The sequence below is a fragment of the Choristoneura fumiferana genome, chromosome 12, assembly GCF_025370935.1.
Source record: "Choristoneura fumiferana chromosome 12, NRCan_CFum_1, whole genome shotgun sequence".
Lineage (NCBI taxonomy): Eukaryota > Metazoa > Arthropoda > Insecta > Lepidoptera > Tortricidae > Choristoneura > Choristoneura fumiferana.
In genome coordinates, this window is record NC_133483.1 from 21,329,563 (window position 1) to 21,342,688 (window position 13,126).

A 13,126-nucleotide genomic window follows, 5' to 3' on the forward strand; every position below is an offset into this window, starting at 1 on the left:
TACAAATCAAGGCATCTCAGTTCAATCATTCCCATTCACTCAAACGTAAAGTACGTCTGATTGGTTTCGTTCGATCGGGATTGGATGAAGGATTAAAAAAATAAACCTTTTTGCTTTTAAACCCACCGTCCATATTTTTTATTTGGACACGAATAATAGCTCAAGCTTGTGTGATAGGTCTTTTAAAACCATTAGGGGGTTGCTTAAACGATTTGTCGATTCAGTGATTTGTTTGCAAATTTAAAAGTGCACATTTTCATTAAAATCGAGCGTCGCCCCCTCTAAAATCTAAACCGGTGGGTGAAAAAAAAAAAATCAGCATTGTAAGTACATCAGACTTACAAGGTAAACTATAACGGTTAAGTTTTCTTGAGAATTATTAGTAGTTTAAGAGTAAATAGCAGCATAAGGTATAAAATATACCTAAACTTGGAATATTGTACAAAACACGAAATCCATAGAAAAATATTACTTAATTTTTTCGTAATGGCTACGGAACCCTATTTCGAGCGTGCCCGACACGCTCTTGGTCGGTTTTTTGATATTAGTGGGAGAGGGATTTGTTTATTACACCGTGTTTTTCTTGATTTCCATTAACTTCGCCGGACGGCTCAGTTCATTGGTATTTTGTTTTATATGAAATTAAAAATAAAATTATATATAAAATAACATCACAATCTCATTAAAAGTATTGTAAAATTTACAATTTCGGTGAGTGACATTGACGAGACCAATAGAGACAAAAAAAACTTCAATTTTTAAACCTTCCTTTGCTAAATATTTATATGATTTGAAACATTTAAAGGACTAAAAATGTGTCTTAAAGAAATTAACTTAAAAATTAACGGAACTCAGAAATAACATGATGTATAGGTATATTGCCGTGGTGGCCGAGTGGTTTGACCTATGGCCTCTCAAGCAGAGGATCGTGGGTTCAAATCCCGGCTCGCACCTCTAAGTTTTTCGGAATTCATGTGCGAAATTACATTTGAAATTTACCACGAGCTTTACGGTGAAGGAAAACATCGTGAGGAAACCTGCACAAACCTGCGAAGCAATTCAATGGTGTGTGTGAAGTTCCCAATCCGCACTGGGCCCGCGTGGGAACTACGGCCCAAGCCCTCTCATTCCGAGAGGAGGCCTGTGCCCAGCAATGGGACGTATATAGGCTGGGATGATGATGATGATGATAGGTGTATTGAAGAATCTGAAGAAAGAATATTCAAAGTTTAGTCCAGGATTCAGACATGTTACGTTGACGTCGTTGTGCCGAAGATATTAGGGTGTTTCAATTGACCCTACATTATGTTTCTATTGTCAATCATGTGTGGTCAATTGAACCACTCTACCCCATTATCTTTATTACTTTATGGTCAAATAACTATGGGTGATAGACCATTCAAGTTCATCTTATTTAGGGACCAGATAACTAAACTTGAAATAATTTAGGTCTACATCTTTCTAACCCTTAAAATAAAAAATTAACAGGTGGTTAAAGTCAAATCGTTTCCATTGTCCCTGGTCTACCCTACCTCCCATAGACGTAGTGACGGTGTTTTTTTTTCTCATCCAATCCTATAGTGTGGGGTATTGTTGGATAGGTATTTTAAAACCATTAAGGGTTTGCTCAGATGATTTTTCAATTCAGTGATATGTTTGTGAAATATTTAACTTTAAAGTGCAAATTTTCATTAAAATCGAGCGTCCCCTCTAAAACCTAAGCCGGTGGGTGGAAAAATTTAAAAAAATTCAGGATGGTAACTAGTAAGTATATCAAACTAACAAGTAAAACTATAACGGTTAAGTTTTCTTGAGAATTATTAGTAGTTTAAGAGTAAATAGCAGCATAGGCTATAAAATATACCTAAACTTGGAAGATTCCGTATAAAATACGAAATCCTTAGAAAATATTTCTTAATTTTTTCGTAATGGCTACGGAAGCCTATTTTGGGCGTGCCCGACACGCTCTTGGCCGGTTTTTGTTTTTGCAAGAATGTAATAATGTGTACAAGATGTGTTTACCCGCGGTCAGTGAGTAAACAATGAAAAAACTAACAGTGCATGGCTTTGTCAAGGTAAACGTGAATGTTTGTACTTACTGATAGTATAATTGGAAAAGTTTGTGTGAAGATAGATTTTTTTGTACAGATTATTTGTATCTCTGATATTTTATGCCCGATATTCCCTCGGGATTAGGATTTAAATTAGAGATGAAACGGATAGTGGTTTGGCCGGATACCGGATATTCGGCGGGACCGTTGGCCGGATAGCCGGATATCCGGCCGCCGGATATTCGGCCTAGTTTTACGTACAATTAAATTAAGCTAATTCGAACATGCGCATGACACTCCGTGCAGGTTGCAACTTGTATAGTATAATTAATTAACTTAGGGGCTGTTTCACCACCCATTGATTAATTTTAACTGACGGATAATTATGATGTCGTTTCTGTTTGTTTTGTTTGAATAGACGCGAGACGGTATACATTTATCCATCAGTAAAAATTAATGAATGGGTGGTGAAACAGCCCCTTAGAATAATAAACTGAAATGATTGAATGAAAATGAATGAAAAAACTTTATTCAACACACACATAATAGTTACAAACAAAAGTTACAAAAATAGTTGAAACAGATTTCAATAATTGATAAATTCATAAATAAATACCAGTTTTTAATCATAACTATAAGTTTTTTACCATCCGGTATCCGGCCGGATAGTACGCAACTATCCGGTATTCGGCCGAACAGTAAAATAGTGGCCGGATACCAGATACTGGCCGAAGATCCGTTGCATCTCTAATTTAAATGTGTGGAAAACGCGGGTGTCCTTAATTCAAAGTAAATTAAGACCTCGTGGTAGCATGCTTTGACCCGTGGCCTCTTAAGCAGAGGGTCGTCGGTTCTACACTTGGCTCGCACCTCTGAGTTTTTCAAACCGTGAAGAAATTCAATGATGTGAATTTCTCGATGCTCTTAGGGCCCGCATGGGTACCATGGCCCAAGTCTTCTTATTCCCTGCAGTGGCACTATTCCAAGTTTTAAGTCGATGTCATAAACTATTGAAGAGTTTGCTTCTGCGGACACGATCCTGGCCGGATCATAAGTATGCCAAATTTCAGCTCAATGGGCTACGGTGAGGAGAGTGATCGAAAAATTGTTTGCAAATGTTTTAAAAAAGCCGTGGTGGCCTAGTGGTTTGACCTATCGCCTCTCAACCAGAGGGTCATGGGTTCAAACCCCGGCTCGCACCTCTGAGTTTTTCGAAATTCATGTGCGGAGTTACATTTGAAATTTACCACGAGCTTTGCGGTGAAGGAAAACATCGTGAGGAAACCTGCACAAACCTGCGAAGCAATTCAATGGTGTGTGTGAAGTTCACAATCCGCACAGGGCCCGCGTGGGAACTATGGCCCAAGCCCTCTCATTCTGAGGGGAGGCCTGTGCCCTGCAGTGGGACGTATATAAGCTGGGATGATGATGATGAAATGTTTTAAACCAAAACTCACTATGAACGTTTCCAGTTAAATAAACGCCTGCATAAGTACTATAGTTGATATTATTTATTAATATAAATCGCTTTTTGAAAGGGAAATTAGTAATATTCAAGATGTTACAAGTCCGCTTTATGTCAGAATTGCCTTAGGTAAACAGACGTCAAGATACAAAGCGTTTTAACACGCTTGTACCCCGGCGTTCAGTGTATCTCGGACATTTTCGAAGCGCGGTCGTTCTGTCGCGGTTTGTGAAAAGTTTTCGTGAAAAGTGTTAAAATAAATAAAAGGAAAACAATGATTGAGTTAAGTGAAGTGTGGTGAATGATTTAAGGGTTGTGTGATTAGATTTTAAAGAAAAGTGTTGGTAGCGGCTGAAGAGACGAGCAAGTGAAAGTAAGATGTGAATAGTTGTTTGTTAAAAGTTTTATGATAGTTGGCGAAGCGTTTTTAGTGTACCTGTTGGATTTATATGCCGTAACTGTTCAGGTTTTGAGTAAATGTTTAATTTTCAAATAACATGCAGATGCAAACGCCTTTGTCTTAATATATCAATGGAAAATTCAAACAGTTTTTTAAACAAAAATAAAGTCTCTCTTTAAAATTGGTCATCAAAATAATTATTAAAATAAATACCTTTGTATTTTCTGGTAACACTATTATTTACAATATTTGAAATAAACCGACGACATTCTAGTTTTAATTCACAAGTTTTCATAATAAGTAAATGTTGAAGTCAGTGAACTTTAAGTACAAAAAATAATTATTCAAAAGCGTCCAGAGATAGTCTTGTCAACATCAATGTTGTATAAATGTTTTATCTCAGATTGTCGCTAGAATGATCCCACGACCGGACGACTGCATAGCTTAGTGTTAACAGAAGTTGACTGCTATTACAAAGCTTAAAGTCTCCGATTCGATCCTGGCTCTGGCAGATATTTGAATGAAAAAGAAATGGGTGTATCTTATGTATTTAAGTATCATGCTATTTCGAAATCTATTTTATTAAGATTGTTTTTTGGGAATCTTTTTGTATTTTTTATTTCAATTCCAAATTTTTACTTTTACGGTCATCCCGGTCGGTAGTGGTGTAGCGGTATAGCACCCGGTACGGAATACCGAGGACCTGGGTTCGATTCCCAGTGATGGTCTTATTTTTCTGGTTTTTCTGTGCATCTATATTTCAGTTTGTATTTTCAATTTATTTTATTGCCAATTACGTTTTATACGGCGTGATATTATTATATTATAGTGAAATAAAACTGTCATTTATGAACCGATTATAAAATGATTAATATAGGTAATTTCAAAAAAGTTTAATAAACATTCCGTTTTTGCCAATTGTGGTACGGAACCCTAAAATTTAAAATAGTTATTATAATATCAAGTGGAGAATAAGAATATTACAATTCTTGCCTGTTTTAAATTAAACCTAGTAATGTGAATTATGATCGTCCAACATAAAGCCGACTACAAAAATAGCGTCACAGTGTTGGCAGTAATTATTATGATAGTAATGATTAGCCTATTATGTTATTGAGTAGGCATCAAAAGAGGATCCTAATGTTACTTCCTACACAATCATGTCCTAAAGAAACTAGATTTTACGTACTAGCCAGACCGCAACGACTATTTTTAACCCCCGACGCAAAAAGAGGGGGGTTATAAGTTTGACCGCTATGTGTGTCTGTCTGTCTGTCTGGGGCATCGTAGCTCTTAAACGGGTGGACCGATTTGAATGCGACTTTTATTTAAAAGCAGTTTTTTAACGATGGTTCTTAGACATGTTTTATCAAAGTCGGTTCAGCCGTTTTCGAGATATTGTACTTTGAAGTGACAAAGTCGGGGTTTTCCAACTTTTCGTTGGTTAGGTGAGCTTAACACACATCGACGAACCCTATTATTGAGATATAACGCTAAAATCACCAAATCACCCTACATACAAAATTACGTTATTTTATTGCCAACCGCACCAAAAGTTGTCCCCTGTTAATAATCATCAATTCCACGAACAAAGCGTTATTTTTATTTTTATTTTATTTTCTTTATTGAGGAAAACAAACAGCAATACAATCATACATGAAGCTAGTATACATGCAGGTAAATCATGAGCCAGTAAAGTTTTCACTGATATGACTACACTTATTAGAAAATATTATGCACAAAGTAAACAAAGTAGGTAAGTTAAACAACAAACGAAAGGAATGATGACAATATCTAATACGGTTTCACGGGATACCCGTAAAAGTAACAAATTTGGAGTTGAAATAAAAAATACAAAAAGACTCCAAAAAACCAATCATGACAATTTTTTTTTTCCAATCATGACAATATTATTTTTTCTTTTTTAAGACAAACCTAATTCCTTGAAAACATGCAGAAAACAGTTACTAAACAACTACAAAGTGCTTCTTATTGCGGCCACATAACTATTATACTTTTGATGAAAAATATCAGTATGGTTATAATTACTATTATGTGTGGAACAAGCTCTTATGAGAAAGCGATTCCTTGCATAGTTACACCTACAAGACCTAACGGCAAAAGTATATTTGGAGCGAGTACGCAGGCCAGAGCATTTAAGTGATATGTTACCTAGGAGGTATGGGGAATCAACAATATTATTGATAATTTTGTACAATAAGACCTGGTCATTATGTTCCCTACGTTTTTGAAGAGGAATAATATCGTCGTTAGATTCGTTTCCGGTCACTGACAAAGATAGTGCTCACTTGGAAACTCAAAATCAATGATTACCTACTTCAAAACCAACGAACAGAATTTGGTTAAAACAAATCATCATCATTCTAGCTTTAGGCCGAGGCCGCACTACAGCGAAACCGCCGCGGTTTTTAACCGACTTCAAAAAGGAGGTTCTCAATTCGAGTATTTTTTTTTTGTTTGTTTGTTACGCGATAACTCCGCCAATTGTGGGCCGAATTTTAAAATTCTGTTTTAGTTCTATAGGACATACTTCCCAGGTAGTCCCATTGACACCAAGTCAGGATCTGATGATGGGATCTTAGAGAAATCGAGGGCAACCCTCGAATTTTTAAAGCACACCTATAGCGATTTTGGCATTTTTAACATCAAGTCAAGTATTTACATTCAGAAAGTATCATTTGGTGAACTGGACCCTAAAAAAGAAGACCGTAGGTACCGGTACTCTGTTATAAAATGATATAACTATGCTGTGTTTGAATGGAATCGTTGTGAGATGCACTTTGGCTACAAATCAATAAAAACTATGAAAAAAATAATTTATCAAGTAATGGAACCGACTTCAAAAACCTTGAAAATAATTTTCTACTATAACGTTTTAAACTATCGTGATTCTCACTCATAGTCAAAATACCATAAACGGGACTTATCACGCTATTTTTACACAAGTAATATTTACCTCGACGTTTCGGCAACGTTACAGTTGCCGTGGTCACGAGTAGAGTAGGAGTCTATAGTGTAGTTTATGGTATTTTAATTTTCTACTAGTTTGAAGTCGGTGCCTCAGTACGAGCCAGCAGGAGTGATTGAAGCCCAATATATAGTACGTAAGTGAGGTAGACGACTTTAAACTAGTAGAAAAATATTTTCATGCTTTTTGATTCCATTTTTTTGTAAAGAAATTTGACCGCGTGACTTTGGGAATCAAGTAAACTAATCCAAACGGCCGCATGGGCGGTTTTGGAAACTCAAAAAAATCAAGTAAACAATTGTATAAAAAAGTCACGCGGTTAAAAACCGCGGCGGTTTAGCCGTAGTGCGGCCTCGGCTTTATATATACGTCCCACTGTTGGGCACAGGCTCTCGGAATGAGACGGCTCGGATCATAGTTCACACGCGGGCCCGGTATTGGTAACCTCTGACGCGCTATTGATTGCTTCGCAGGTTTGTCCATTTCTCACGATGTTTCCGCTACCGTAAAGCTAGTTATTTTAATATCCATACTAATATTATAAATGCAAAAGTGTGTGTTTGTATGTTTGTCTGTCTTTCAAATCGAAACGGAGCGACGGATCGACGTGATTTTTGGCATAGAGATAGTTTATGGCGCAGAGAGTGACATAGGCTACTTTTTATCCCGGAAAAATGCATAGATTCCGAGGAACAGCGCGCGATAACCGAATTCCATGCGGGCGAAGCCGCGGGAAAAAGCTAGTCTTCAATAATTTGCCGTGTACTTTTGACACTCCTATCACTATAGGAAATATAAGAGGAATACAAATTTTATTTTAATCAATTTAACGTGATACAAAAGTAAAAAAAAAACGAATAATGTAAAAATCATCAATACTTATCTGTTGAAAAATAAGCAATATGTGACCGGATTAAGTTTTTTATGCCATCTGAAATTTAGTAGGTACGGACTTTCCATTGTCATCGTCGCATATGACGTCATAGTGCTAGACGGATCTCTCTTTCTACTAATAATTGCAAACGTCCGAAACGCTCTTGGCCGGTTTTTTTTTACTGAGGTGGTGTCCCACTAAAGAGGCTTCGCGACCCCCCACGTGGTCTTGACCCACAGGATGAAAATCACTGGCCTTAGACGGATCTCTGTGTCTAATTACAAATTTAAAACGTCCATATCTTCGTTATTTTTTAAGATAAAAAAAAACTTTTACAACTTGCTTTGTCAAACATTGAAGATATTTTGAACAAATAAAAGGAATACTTGCATATTAGGTACTAAGCAGAATTAAGAATCATTGTTGGGGATGACGTCATTTAAGATTGGACCGGCTCATTTTACAATTGTTATACCCTGTTGAGTCCTGACAGCCCCAACTGGAGGGTACCTTTGGAACCAATGACTTTTGTTCACCTCAAGTGGCTGGTCTAATCTTAAATTGAATCTATAAGAATTGTCGGCTGAGTGTACCCGGAGTTTCTTGGTGTTTAGAGAGTATTTCTTTATTTTAAATTTTTCAACATTTCATTTTGAATATTCGGTTACTCATATAATGATTATCATCTATAACAATATTGGATAATGATTAGACGGTATTACATCATGTGTGCCAAATGCAAAAAAAACTTTTCAGTAATAGCTTACTCTAAATGAGTAAATGTCTTCTTACATGTCACATTTTTTCCCCGCGTTACCGTCTCCTGTCGTAAGTGCTTCTAGAATCAACCTTAAGGTATACCTAGTGCCATCCACGAAGACGCGTGATTTTGTCAAAATTAGACATTAATGACATTGTAATAAGATCCACGGCACGCGTCATCGTGAATGACTCTACCTATAAATAACGCAATTTTTCAGTCGACTAGCTCAATTACACATCAATCGAAGGCAATGTTAGCCTAAGATCCTACCGCAAAACTTTGCACCTGTTCGTTATACAAGCTGTTAATTATAAACACCGAAAATCTCAGGCACCTCAACTGTCTTTTTTAGTTTAAGTTATCGAAAATACAAATTGAGACATGGATGCACAGAAAAACCAGAAAAAGAGACCAGCACTGGGAATCGAACCCAGGTCCTCAGCAATCCGTGCTGCGTGCTATAACCCCTACACCACTGCTGGACACCTGCTGGTTTTCTGGTTTTTCTGTGCGTCCATGTCTCAGTTTGTATTTTCGATATGGTTTCACGGGATAGTAAAAGTAACAAATTTAGAGTTGAAATAAAAAATATAAAAATACTCCAAAAAACCAATCATATTTTAAGTTAGTTAAATGCAATAACTTAAAAATATTTCAAATTTAATTGTTTCAAAAAATGTTGGTGTGTTTTGCTATGGCAGTGATAAGATTCTACTTGATTTCTACTTCTACACTCGTTATTTGTGTTGTGTTTCACCGCATTTTGGAAGAAAATCCAAACTGACAGAAAAACGGCCAGTATTAAATTATCTAAATAATATGCAAACTCGCTATAGTTATTTGTGTTACAAGGGAGCAAAATGGTGTATTTACGGCGAGGGCGTACATTGAATCCCTCATTACGCTCAGGATTCTACAATAGAATCGTGAGCATAGCGAGGGATTCTAACATAGAATCCTGAGCGTAATGAGGGATTCAAGTGTTAAAGCCCAAGATGAAAATAATTTTGCTCTCGAGTGGCTCATACAACTTTTCACACCGAGCATTAAGAAACTTGAAAAAAATAAATTCTATATATTATTAAAGAACAACCAGCATAGAAAATGGAGTGGCTTTCCAATTATCAACTTCAAAAATGTCATTTGCAATAAAACGGATCTTAATACTTATACCTGACATGGCTTAATAACTTAAGAGTTACGGATTAAGAAGCAGCAACCTATTTGTTTTAGTTATAGATCGCTCTCTCTTCTATCACACTTTATTCATTTGATTACCATACAAATGAATGAGTAAGTGCAAAGTAAAGATTGCTGTCACATTTTATGTCGGCATTGTGTCCTTTCATTAACATTTCAAATTTCAAATGCCTCAAAAACGTCTGAATCAATTTTAATGAAACATAAATAAGAACCATCTCGATTAAACTAGACTTCAATTAAAAAAAAAAAACAGAAATCTATCCGTTTCAGAGCTAAAGTGTTACAGACAAACAGAACAACAGACAATGACAGCGTTAAGCTTATGACACCCCTCTAGAAAGAGAAGCGTCGGAATTAAAAATAAAAGTCAGAATTTTTACGCTGGGATCTTACACTATAATCATAGCCATTACGTGCAACAGCTCACAACTCACAATAAAAGGACGTGATTTAGACTAAAAAAAAAAAACTATTACAAATCTCCACATAAATAGCGTTTTACAGCCCTCTTAGAACGGCAAAATGTTTTTATTGTCCCATTCGAAGTTACAGCCGTAGCTTTAAATCACCTGAACGTTCACGTAAAAGAAACCATAAATTTAATTCAGCTTCGAATTAATCAAGTAATAAATCGTTGAGTTTTAATTATAGCGGGTTGTGTAAGCTAGTAATTAATATTGCAGATTCAAAAATATCTGCGTCCGGGAAATGGAGATGGAATTGGGAAGCAATGAGGGCTATCGTTTTTTGTCTCACTAGATGGCGCACTGTTGCGTGAGGTTTTTAAGTATGGCTTTCAAAGTCTATTATTACGGGCGTGAAAACAAATTTTAGATTAAAATCATATTTAATACACCTTAAAACCGTACCATAAAAATATCGAGCATGCCACAGTGTTGCATAGTCCCCGTTTTGTTCGGAAAAAAGGGAAGACAAAGGTTTCCGAAAGACAAAACTGTCTCAAAACACAGACATTCATTGCCCCGGAACGCATATTTGCCATAATTAATTTCAGATATTGCAAAATATTCACAAAATTATTCTAATTATAAATAAACCCGCGTAGCTCACCCAAAAACTATGAGATTTGACATTTCGGAGACCTCACGCTACACTAGCGCCTCTAGTGGCGAATTCACACGCGATAGCCCTCATTAGCAAGAGGGTCAATAAGCAGCATTATTAAGGGGTGTTTTTCGTGATTATAGTGACCGGTTTTTAGGGTTCCGGAGCCAAAATGGCAAAAACGGAACCCTTATAGTTTCGCCATGTCTGTCTGTCTGTCCGTCCGCGGCTTTGCTCAGGGACTATCAATGCTAGAAAGCTGTAATTTAGCACGAATACATATGTAAACTATGCCGACAAAATGGTAAAATAAAAAATCAAAAAAAAAATTTTTTTTACGATACCTCCCATCTATAGACGTAATGTGGGGGTGATTTTTTTCCTCATCCAACCTAATAGTGTGGGGTATCGTTGCTTAAACGATTTACCGATTCAGTGATTTGTTTACAAAATATTCAACTTTAAAGTGCAAATTTTCATTAAAACCGAGTGTCCCCCCCTCTAATATCTAAACTGGTGGGTGGAAAAAATTGAAAAAATTCAGAATGGTAGTAAGTATATCAAACTTTCAAGGAAAACTATAACAGCTAAGTTTGCTTGAGAATTATTAGTAGTTTTACTCTTAAATAGCAGCCTAAGGTATAAAATATACCTAAACTTGGAAGATTCCGTATAAAATACGAAATCCTTTGAAAAATATTACTTAATTTTTTTCGTAATGGCTACGGAGCCCTACTTTGGGCGTGTCCGACACGCTCTTGGTCGGTTTTATTTCTTCGAATACTTTTTAACCATATTTATATCGAAAAGGTCCGTACCTTTGTACCCGTCGTATGCCTTGTGCTATATCCGTCTGGCTACCTGTCATATGCCAGACTGGCGCTATCTGAAGGGCTACTACGAAACTCGAAACTCGAAGTTCGTGTCGTGCGGTCCCTCTGACACTTAAACTATTTAATACGAGAGCGAGAGGGACGGTACGATACGAACTTTGAGTTTCGTGTTTCGTAGTAGCCCAGCTGTACTTTAACCGTCCATAGAGAGTGCAATCGGAAGGGTTCAGATAGGAAGGGTTAAAAAGATTTTTATTCACACAACACTTGGGTTGGGTAACAAGGTTTATATCTTATTGGAAGCCCGTTAAGTAACCAATCGTCGCTGGTATAAGTATGACGCCAATATCTATTTGTCTGTGGCTGCGTAGCACATATTTCAATGCGGTATATCGTTTTGTGAAAGCGAGTTTGCTTGCAGTGGTTCTTAGCCGTTTCATTACGAGCGGATCAGATGAGATTTTGAATTTGAGGTGACAATGCCGGGAATTTTTCGACTCTCTTATTGAATACTTGTGATGTATACATGTCATTTAAAAATATTGTAAATCTGTTTTAAAAAAAATATATATACCTCGTTGAGTTTCTTGCCGGATTCTTCTCAGCAGAGGTTTTTCCGAACCGGTGGTAGATTTTTTTTGACATTCATAAGTGCTTGTTGTGGCCTAAATTGAATAAAGATATTTTGACTTTGACTTTGACTTTGACTTTGAATGCTTGTGGTATTTGTGTGTTCTTTAGTGATGAGAGGATGACTCTAAAAGCAACGCTGCACAAATGCGATTGTGTTTGCACTCGTAGCAGATGCTGAGTCAGCTCCTGTCATATTTACTTCATTCTTGTTTAGCGTTTTTTAATCGTTGTTTTGCGAAAAATGGTCTCAGAAACTAGGTACTAACTACATAAGTACTGTACTTGAAAGACCTATCCAACGATATACCCCATTTAAATCGTCAAAACTCTTATAATTTCTTCCTTTTCGTTTTGGCATTCGGGTTTTTTTATTTTTATTTTTTATTTTTTTACACTTTTTTGATATTTATGTGAAAACGGTAGATTTAAAGTATTATAACCCATATATATTTAGAATGGGCTAATTATTATCTTTCATTTTATACCCATATGGTTACCATACAAAATATACTTTTTCATTCATCCGCCATATTTTTTTTCGCAGAAGCCATCTTGAAATATTATATAACCTATGTCACTTCGACAGTTATGACGAATCCAATGATACCTCATATGTTAAAATCCGTTTAGCCGTTTAGGCTGCAGCGAGGACCAAAGAAATGGACATACATACCCACATACATACATACATGTGGGAGTGGCAGTCGAAAACAAACGAGTTAATCTTGTAAAATCTGTATTAAACTCAGGAAGCAATTCAATACGTGGACTTTTCTTCTTTTTTAAATCAAAACAACCAATGTTGCAAATAAATCATTTAAATAAAACCTCCTTTCCCACATACATATGT

At 36.3% G+C, this 13,126-nt stretch overlaps 1 protein-coding gene across 1 annotated transcript in view; it reads left to right on the top strand.

The window, feature by feature from the left end:
• Positions 1–3,718: 3,718 nt before the first annotated feature.
• Positions 3,719–13,126, top strand: part of LOC141433598 (QRFP-like peptide receptor) — a 248,127-nt gene continuing 238,719 nt past the window's right edge. The window contains exon 1 of the mRNA XM_074095710.1: positions 3,719–3,889. The gene's annotated coding sequence lies outside the window, so the exon portion shown is untranslated. The remainder of the gene's footprint in view (positions 3,890–13,126) is intronic.